General features: G+C 44.9%; 1 long non-coding RNA gene across 1 annotated transcript; it reads right to left on the bottom strand.

Annotated features, from left to right (window-relative positions):
* Nucleotides 1-818: 818 nt before the first annotated feature.
* Nucleotides 819-3,982, bottom strand: LOC119387869 (uncharacterized). Its single transcript, XR_005182579.2, has 3 exons — nt 3,815-3,982; nt 1,877-2,034; nt 819-995 (listed from the first exon to the last, which is right to left on the bottom strand). It is a non-coding gene; the product is annotated as an uncharacterized LOC119387869 (long non-coding RNA).
* Between the last annotated feature and the right edge of the window lie 5,407 nt (nt 3,983-9,389).

Genomic DNA, 9,389 nt, shown 5'->3' with positions numbered 1-9,389 from the left:
TTCCTTCCTGTTGGGACTGTGACGTTCTGCAAAGGGGCCTCTTTCTGAGAACGTGAGGGCGAAACCAACCCTGGAAACTTGTATGCAGATTTGGTGCTCGACTACACGGAACATATCGCGTACACTGTAAAAAAAAATTACTCCCAGGTGGGAGTAAAATGCTTGTCCTCTAGCGACCCCCCTATTGGGAGTTTTTTATACTCCGGACTTCCGGAGTAAAGCTTTCACTCCGGCTGGCCGGAGTTATTGCGTGGCGCCTCCGGAGTATTTTTTGCTGTTCTTTCACTCCGGCTGGCCGGAGTTCTTGCGTGGCATCTTCGGAGTATTTTTCACTGTTCTTTTACTCCGGCTGGCCGGAGTTTTTGCGCGGCACCTCCGGAGTATTTTTCGCTGTTCTTTCACTCCGGCTGGCCGGAGTTTTTGCGTGGCACCTTCGGGGTATTTTTCGCTGTTCTTTCACTCCGGATATCCGGAGTTTTTTCGTGGCACCTCCGGAGTATTTTACGAATTCTCTTACTCCGTCCGGACGGAATTTCAATGAGATTCATCGGGAGTATGTTTCTCTTTGCTCCGCTGTTACAGTTTCTTTACTCTATGCTGATCGTGTAACGCGTTGGTTAAATAAAGGAATTATCATCAAAATACTGCAGAGTCACTGTGTACTTTTTCCACAGAGCTGTAGCAGATGAAATTCAAGAGAACACTTCAGTTCTTATTATTTCATTTATTCACAATAAGCTGCAGTTTTCGGTTCATGATCCAGCATTTGGGAAAGCAATACAAGAAGAAACAAAGATGCAAAAAGCCACCAAAAAAACAAAGCAGAAGTCAGATCATGTGATATCAACAGTACTCAAGTTTTAAGCGCAGCGTGTCGAAATGAAGTCCAGAATGCTGCAAAAGAATGCACAACAGGAAGCGTAGTCGCCGGAAACCATCCACGACGGACCATCCATCAGATCCATTGACGGCGCAAGGGTTCAGCTGATTTCTTCCTGCATAATTTAGCAAAAAACTAGTACATGAGAACTGTAAGTCATGCCACAAACACGAAAACTGAGGACACTAAAGCCACAGATACTCACTAAATCCCATGCAGGGTGCCAGTCCATGAGAACACCCAGGTTCTTACAGCATAGTCAATACTAAAATTAACGACAAAGTTTGACAGAGCAGTACAAATAAACGGACCACACAAAGAACACAATATCACAAAGAAGTCAATATCAAGAAGCACATCCCATGTACTCTGGTGTCAGCCAGCCGCTCTGTGATAAAAACACACCTCCGCGCCGCGAATAAAGTGCAAAACGCGCGAAACCTTTCCATAATTTCTAAATCGATACCTCTACTTCTGCTCAATCTTTCAAAGCCATTTTTTTCACTAAAATGAGCGAATTTCGGTACTTTCGACGAAAGTATCGCGAATACCTCTCCCAGTTAACTTGCTAATTTTATAAAATATTATTACTGGTTATTACAGTTGCATTTCAATCTGTGCTTATCGTCCTACTTGCCGCAAATTAGGCGCTTCCAGTTTGTATGCTTCCGGCCGCTCCAAAAAAAAAAAGCGTACCTGTATTCTGCTTTGCAAGACAGACTTCGGGGCAAGTTGGCGTTGTACCTTTCTTTCTTAATTTGCTACGCCCGCTCTGTCATGAAACTTTTCGTAACGGACATTTTTCAAAATAGTTATTGCGTGGGCATGTATAGTTTCCAAACCTACAGCCTCGAGCATAAATTAAAAAAAATTACTCCCACTTAACAAAAAACAAATTGTCAATAAAAAATACAAACTTTACGCCACCTATGCCGATTGCATCTTCAGTACATACTGACAGAAATGAGGGAATGACGACCAGTCTACTCAACTCACAGTTTCTTGCAAACGTCGGGCAGGAGGCCACGGATGGTGTTGCACGCCGTGGTGTCACGATGTGTGCACGAGGATTCGAGGAATTTCCTTTTTCCCTCTTTTGTTCACGGGCCAGCGTCGTTGCATTGCAGGTCCAAACTATGTCCCGTCTTCGAGCACTGTTTGTCAGAAAGAGATAGAGAGAAATGTTTTATTTACAGAGACACTCTACTTGAAGGTGAACATCTTGACAGTTTTAACTATCTGGTCCGGGAGATAAACTGAGATTTTATTAGGCCTCCAACCCCCCCCCCCCCTAAAAAAAAAAAAAAAAAACTACATACACGGCGTTGGCAGCAGGGCGGAAAAGAGAAAATTAAATGCAGCAGCGCAATAGACCTTTTTCAAGCAATCCCAGAACCCCCCGAGGGCGCGCGAAGCACTATGGGACAAGTGTGTACGGCGAGCCCGCCGGCTGTTGCGTCGCTCACTGCTCGTTGGCGCCGTGGGAGCACCAAACAAAAAAAAAAAAAACGCGTCGCTGCTGGTTGACTATTATTAAATCCTAAATACTACACGTCTGAACGCACCTGCATGTATCTCTACGCATGGAATGGGAAAGAAATGATGCAGTCAGTGTAGGTATATTACCGAGCGGATGTCAGTTAAGCGGCATGCGAGTTATCACGTGCCGGTACACATGCAGTAAAAACGTGCTATCGGGAGCAATGTGAGCTGGAACACCGAATTCGTATTTATTCAATGATTACTTGTTCAGAAGCCACTACGGCATTTAATGCTATAGTGGCTCGTGATAGGGTTTACCCAAACTGTAGAGAGGTGTTACAGTGTTCAGGTATACAGATGATTATATTATTTTATTTGACAAGTCACGCGCTGTACAAAGAAGTGAGCACATGTGTGCTCATTTGTGTGCTTGAAAAAGCTCGTGTGCTTGAAAAAGGTCTATTGTACCTCCCCCCCCCCCCCCCCCCCCGGCAACACGGAACAGACTGCTAATTTCTCAAGAAGGTGCCCTCTCTTTCTCCTTCATTTTCTTTCATATGCCATTTCCCCTCGCCCCAACCACGTTGAGCCGTGCTCTCTAATGCGTTGCAGAAATAAGCGTTTTTTTAAATCCTCAAACCAGTACTACTAGTAACCTCAAACATGGAAGGGGGGTCGACAGACAATAACCCCTCTTCCAACGAAACGTCAAGCGCCCCACAACCCGTTTTTGTGCCAAGCGACCCCTGCCTTCCTTTCGCATTCCCCTTCGCCTACAAACTGGTCTCATCAGCCCCCTCTCTCCCTTTCTTGTTATGGACGGACCACATTCAATTACATTTCTATATTGATATATCAGATACAACTTATCATATCAAATAATTTTTCACCAAAATGAGCACGTATATGCGTTCTAAAAATCTGTACCAAACACGTTTCTCTAGCTCAATTCGCAAAATATATAAAAATAATACTGATTTCAGTTTTTCATGTTCTATTAGTTAAGTTTACATGAAAGATCAAGTTTATTAACACGTAATGATAGACCTCAACCTGGCGTATATTCATATCGAGAGCGGACAAAAATTACCCTTTGTTTATACTAACCAGACCAACAATATCTCTTTAACAATTAGGTTTACTTATAACACTTAACAACTCTTTATTGAATTAACCCACAACTATATGATGTTTTCCATCAATGCATATCGCTGGTCACTCCACGCTCCAAATATTACAGTGCTGTGTCTAAAGTTACCGCAGATATCCATATTTCTTAAAAAAAACATCTGGTCCAAACAACGCGTTTTCGAAATTTCTGCTGGATTTTTTATTGCCAGTCTGTAACGCCAACCTAGTCTTGGTAACCTCCTTGGTTATCAACCTAACAGTACCCAATTTTAGCACTTTTCGACAAAAATGACGGAGATAATTTAACAAGAGCTCACTCACCAGGTTTGCGCCGCACCCGCGACCGTCCGCTTGTTCGCCACTCGCGAGATCACCATGTGTCGTTTGCTGCAAGGTACCATCACGCCATTAGGGTCCCGCAACTTGCTGCTATCGATGAGATGACTTCGTTGACGCTTGCAGTCGCTTGTAATGTCCACAAGGTGCACGGAACGATTTCCTTTTTCCGAACGCGGCCGAAGGCTTCGGACAATCCTCGCTGCACTACGACGGGGACACACGCGCTTCAGGCAGGGTCACTGAGGAGACAGGGGATTGGAATGCAAGGCAAGCGAACTCGTCGGACGGGTTGGACGGCCGGCGGCTTGTGTCGTGAAATTCTTGCTCGCAGGCCTGAAAACCTGTCTAGGAGGTGGTGGTGGAAACCGGCCGGCCGGCGAGGCTGCCTACGTCACTCCTCCAACAGCCAATGGAAAGCCGCTGAGCGATGCTCCGGAGTATTTGAGGCACGAGCTCCGGAGTATAATCAGGGAAAGGGCGCCCTTTTCCTCCCTCCATCGCCCGCGGGAGGAGAACGGCGGTGAATGAACGTATATACTCCGGCAAATTCCGATGTGTTCGAGTTGGGGAGAGCTCACCGGAGTTAGGCGGGAGCATCATCCCCCAAGACCTCCCAGCTGGGTACATTTTCGTTTACAGTGTAACTTGTGCGAATGAATACATTTTTTTGACCCTGCATATTATCAGTGCTGACACACGTCGAGATTGGTCGCTGTGAATTGCGTAAGCTCATCTTCATCAGCCGATTTTTTAAATTGCACTGCAGGGCGAAGACCTCTCCCAGTGATCCACAATTTACGCAGCACTGCTTGAGCTGATTCCATTGTATGCCTGAAGATTACCTAATTTCATCACCCCACTTAACCTTCTACCATCCTAGGATGCGCTTCCCATTCCTTGGTACGAATTATGTCGCTCTGAATACCGAATTGTGTGTGCTACCCATTACGTGGCCTGTGTAACTATAGCATAACAAAATGTGTAGCTTCGCTGCTTCGCGAGGTTGTTGGCAGTGAAGTCCGCTGATGTTAGCGAGGTTATTTTTCCGCCAGCCGACAAATTTTCGGCGCATCGTCCATTCTGGATATGTGCCAGGCTTAAGGCCCATCGCCATCTGTGGCGTCCATCTATGGCATCCATATGCCTGATTTATGCCGTCGACGCTGTTTTCACTACCATGATGTATAAGAATTTTATTTATTTCATTTCATTTTATTTTAAGTGCGGAGCACTTTAGGGGCCTGGGCTGTCGTATGTTGTCGTCGTCTCATGCAGCATGACGTAACGCTGGTGAAAACCACGTATAGCATAGCCATCTGTAGGATATTGAGCGCTCGCTCGAGTCAAGCAGAAGACTTTTTCCCCTTGTTCTTAGAACGCCTTGATGGTGATATCAAGTGCGGAGCACTTTAAGGGCCCTGTATGTCGTACGCTGTCGTCGCTTGGCGTAACGCAGGCAAAACCACGCATAAAAATAGGAAAAAAAGAGAAAGCAAGAGCTAAATAGAAATACAGAGAAAGAAAGGGAAACATAGGAAAAAATAGAAATGAAGAGAGAAAAAACGACAGAAAAAAGTGGAAAAAAGAACAAGAAAGAAAGAGAAAACCGAAGAGAAAGCCCCGCCACGGTGGTCTAGTGGTTATGGCGCTCGACTGCTGACCCGAAGGTCGCGGGATCGAATCCCGGCCGCGGCGGCTGCATTTTCTATGGAGGCGAAAATGTTTGAGGCCCGTGTACTTAGATTTAGGTGCACGTTAAAGAACCCCAGGTGGTCGAAATTTCCGGAGCCCTCCACTACGGCGTCTCTCATAATCATATCGTGGTTTTGGGACGTTAAACCCCAGATATTATTATTATTAAAACCGAAGAGAAACAAAGAAAGCTGCCCAGCTCCGCACCTCCTTCAGGCTTGGCACCCTCTAGTGCTAAGCTGCCTTTATTTATTTCTCCTTAGGGGCCCAGGCATGGCATAAGAAAGTGGGAGCGGGGGAGGTGGTTTCATTTATGGTTAATGGCGACTTACCACTAAAAACAAGAAAAAAAAATTACGGTCGCTTGCACGCGAACTTCTACGCGATGCACGATACGTCCTCCTCTGCCGCTGCATGCCGTACTGCTTGTCATATGGCCCGCCGAAACAGTGACCGACGACACGGCTCCCAGAGTGCGTGTGTGAACAGCAAAGCCCTACACAATATTGAAATTCCTTTTACTGCGTCATAGCCCATGGTTGGATTGGATTGGATTGGAAAAACTTTATTTACGTCCTGCAGGACGCGCTCAGCGCGTAGCGGGCGTCTCCCACGTAGGGACCGACAGAGAATACCTGGTTAGTGTGTCCGAATTCGATGACCAAGCTCGACATGTGCTCGAATATCAGCGGCAAACAGGGCTTTGCTTTAGGGGGTATACTTTCATTAACCTTCGTGCGTTTTGCCCACACTCATACTTAACAACTGACGCGCTGCTATATAACTTGTACAGGTGTTGCACCTGTATGCTATGGAACAGTTCAGTGTCATGCGCTGTTACATTATAGCAGATCCGCGTGCTTTAAACAGACATATGAGCCGACTACGTGTATTATGTGGGTATTGCGCCGTGGTTTATTGAAGCGAAGCTTTCTTTGCAATGGCTTTAACTGCCTGTTGCCCTATCAATGTAGCGGCAGTGGCGGAAACGTGCTATTTTTCTTCGCTCTAAGTATCGCTAGTGGAGGCTAATGAGAAGGATCGAGGCAGCCTGATGACGAAAAAATAACGTCGATGATGACAACGGTCGTCGCCAATGTGATGTAATAGACGGACAAAAGAAATCCACTTTTAAGCGCTCAATTGATGCCGCAGTAAAAGACAGAACTAAACGATAAACTTTAGCGCTTTGGACGGACGGGCCCCTCTCTCACACGGAAAAAAAAATTGGGCCTATGGGTTGCTAGCGAAGGTATATATAAGCGTGCAGATAACGCCTTGAAAGCATTGCTAGTAGGCTAACGAATGTCGCGAAATCATGAGACAGATGCTGTATGGCCCGAACTTTAGGCATCTTTATAAGTTTATTACATGCTTAGCTAAAAACCATATCTGCCGAAATACTAAGTGCGTATCCTGTTTGAATAATTTCGAATGAGGTAAAAGGAAAAAAAAAACAGAGTTCGACCCTTTTCATCTCACAAACGTTTACAGGGAGTCAGAGGTAACTTCAGGGGTTCGGTGCAGCGCAAAGCACCACAGGGGGCCTAGCCAGAATTTTTGTTCAGGGGGGCTGGGGGGCGCGGGGGGGGGGGGTGTCAGCCAAAGATTAGGCATGTTCGTATGTTCGTTTGTGTCTGTGCGTGTATATACGCATGCAAAATTGAAATCTTTTTTTGGGGGGGAGGGGTTTGACCCCCCCCCCCCGAAATGACTGAGCACTGGTGCCCCCTGACCACGCCAGTGAGCACCAGTGCTCAGTCCGTGGAGTCGTCGCTTGACACTTTTTCACGGAGAAATGCAGCGGATCTCCATACGACCGGTGCGCGCCGTAGACTAATGTCGCCATCTATCGGAGGAAGGGTACACTAGAAAACCGTAGGCTGTGCGCTCGAGGTCTCGTTTCTCTTTTTTTTTCTCATTGACGTGACGTCATCCGCTGATCCATCAGCGCGTACTCACGCTTACTCACTCACAGGAATGTTACTCCCTTGTCTACTTTTTATTGGAGACCTCACGATGTAAGCATGACCAATTCTCGGATTGCATCAGGAAACATCGCGTCCGTAAAACTGCGCGAAGAAACAGCCTAAGCAAGCCTGGAGAGTAGTAATGTGCTGATTTAATTATGGTATTTCGATTCTCTGCCTACAGCGCTTCGTCATTTGTCCAGGTGACGCTCCGTCTTTTATCGCCATAGTCCGCGGGCCTTGAGCGGTGAATCATCAGAAGAATGAACATAATCTCAAATGCTACATTGTACAACACAAGACAAGAGTGGCGGTATCAACTATTGAAATTGATTACGAATCGGCTCCACATATCAACACGACAACGCTTATGTCGCAATGTACGACGCTGTCAACATTTCCGTTAAACAAAACATCTTCAATTACGTCAATAAGCAATAAATAAGCAATAAGCAATGAAGGAGGTCCCATAGTCTCAGACTACGGGACCTCCTTCTGTGTACTCAATACCTGTGATATTACCGAGCTTTTAATAATAAATTCTGATCCGGAAAAAAAAAGGGTTTAATGTTCCGTTTCAATACCTTCTTATGTGAAAATGGGTCATGACAGCCAAACCGTTGAAAAATAAATAATTTGTATGTTAAATAAATATTAATTCTAAAATTAGCAAGAATTGACAATAAAACTAATAAAATTATAGTAAATGTGTAAATTAAACAGTCACGGCTTGCGACCATCAGCCCTAGGTTACAATGTAGATTTTTTTTTTCGTATGCATGTGTATGCGTTCTCCTACGTATATTTCCGTACACTCTTAAAAAAAAGGGTGTCTCTACTGACTACCTTTGGGTGGTAATCGCCTCGCTACACATATGATGACCTTTTGGGGTGTCAAACGACTCCCTTCGTTCTTCAGACCAACGACTCCCTTCTTCACAATTTGGGGTGTCAAATGACTCCCTTCGTTCTTCAGACCAACGACTCCCTTCTTCACAATTTGGGGTGTCAAACGACTCCCTTCTTCGCAAGCAGAGAGAGAGTATGTATTACTCCCAACGCAGGAGTCTACGCGACTACCTTTTATTTCCCGCTAGTACCTATAGGTAGTCAGGGTGACCCCTTTGCCATGGTAACGCTGACCCCCACTGGAGCGTTCCTTTGACTCCGTTGTCCTTAAGGACAGTGGTGTACATGACTCCCCTGGCAAGAGTCAGTGTGACCACTTCGTGGTACTCAATGAGACACTCTGCAACAAATAATGCGTTTATTTTTCTTCTTGGTCGATATTGATGAAACTTGCTGAGTTTAGGTTTACTTATGTGGCGATTTCAAATATGCAATTATCTGGAAGAAAACGCAGTTTTGACACAAAAATTTCATGTGTCTTGATGAGCAAGCCTTTGCAAACTTGGAGTTACAAAGTAAATCGACATATCGCTATAGTTAGGGGATAAAAACTGTATGCAATAGTTTTAAAGGAGTTTACTGCGCTGTTCTGGCATAATGTTCATGAACCCACTAGCCCACATACGAACTCGCGTTTTAAACCCATTTGAGTTAAAAGTTACGTAATATTGAACTCTCGTGAGCGAATCACCAGCTAGACATACACTTACTGGTCAATGTTCAGCATACTATGACTATTGTTAAGTGGGTTTAGGACATGCATTCTGGTTATGTTGCATACAGTTCCCATTTCATATTATTGTGATATGCTTACTTTGTAACTCGTGCAGGCCTAACATGGCACATGAAATGTTTGATATACTTAATTAACACGACATATAATAGTAAAAAAATATTTGCATTTTCAAAATCAGCGTACAAATACACATAAACTAAACAAGTTTTATAGAGATTGATCAAGAATTTCAAAAGAACTTCAAATCAGA

This window comes from Rhipicephalus sanguineus, chromosome 1 (assembly GCF_013339695.2).
Source record: "Rhipicephalus sanguineus isolate Rsan-2018 chromosome 1, BIME_Rsan_1.4, whole genome shotgun sequence".
NCBI lineage: Eukaryota > Metazoa > Arthropoda > Arachnida > Ixodida > Ixodidae > Rhipicephalus > Rhipicephalus sanguineus.
This window is presented reverse-complemented; position numbering and strand designations above follow the sequence as displayed.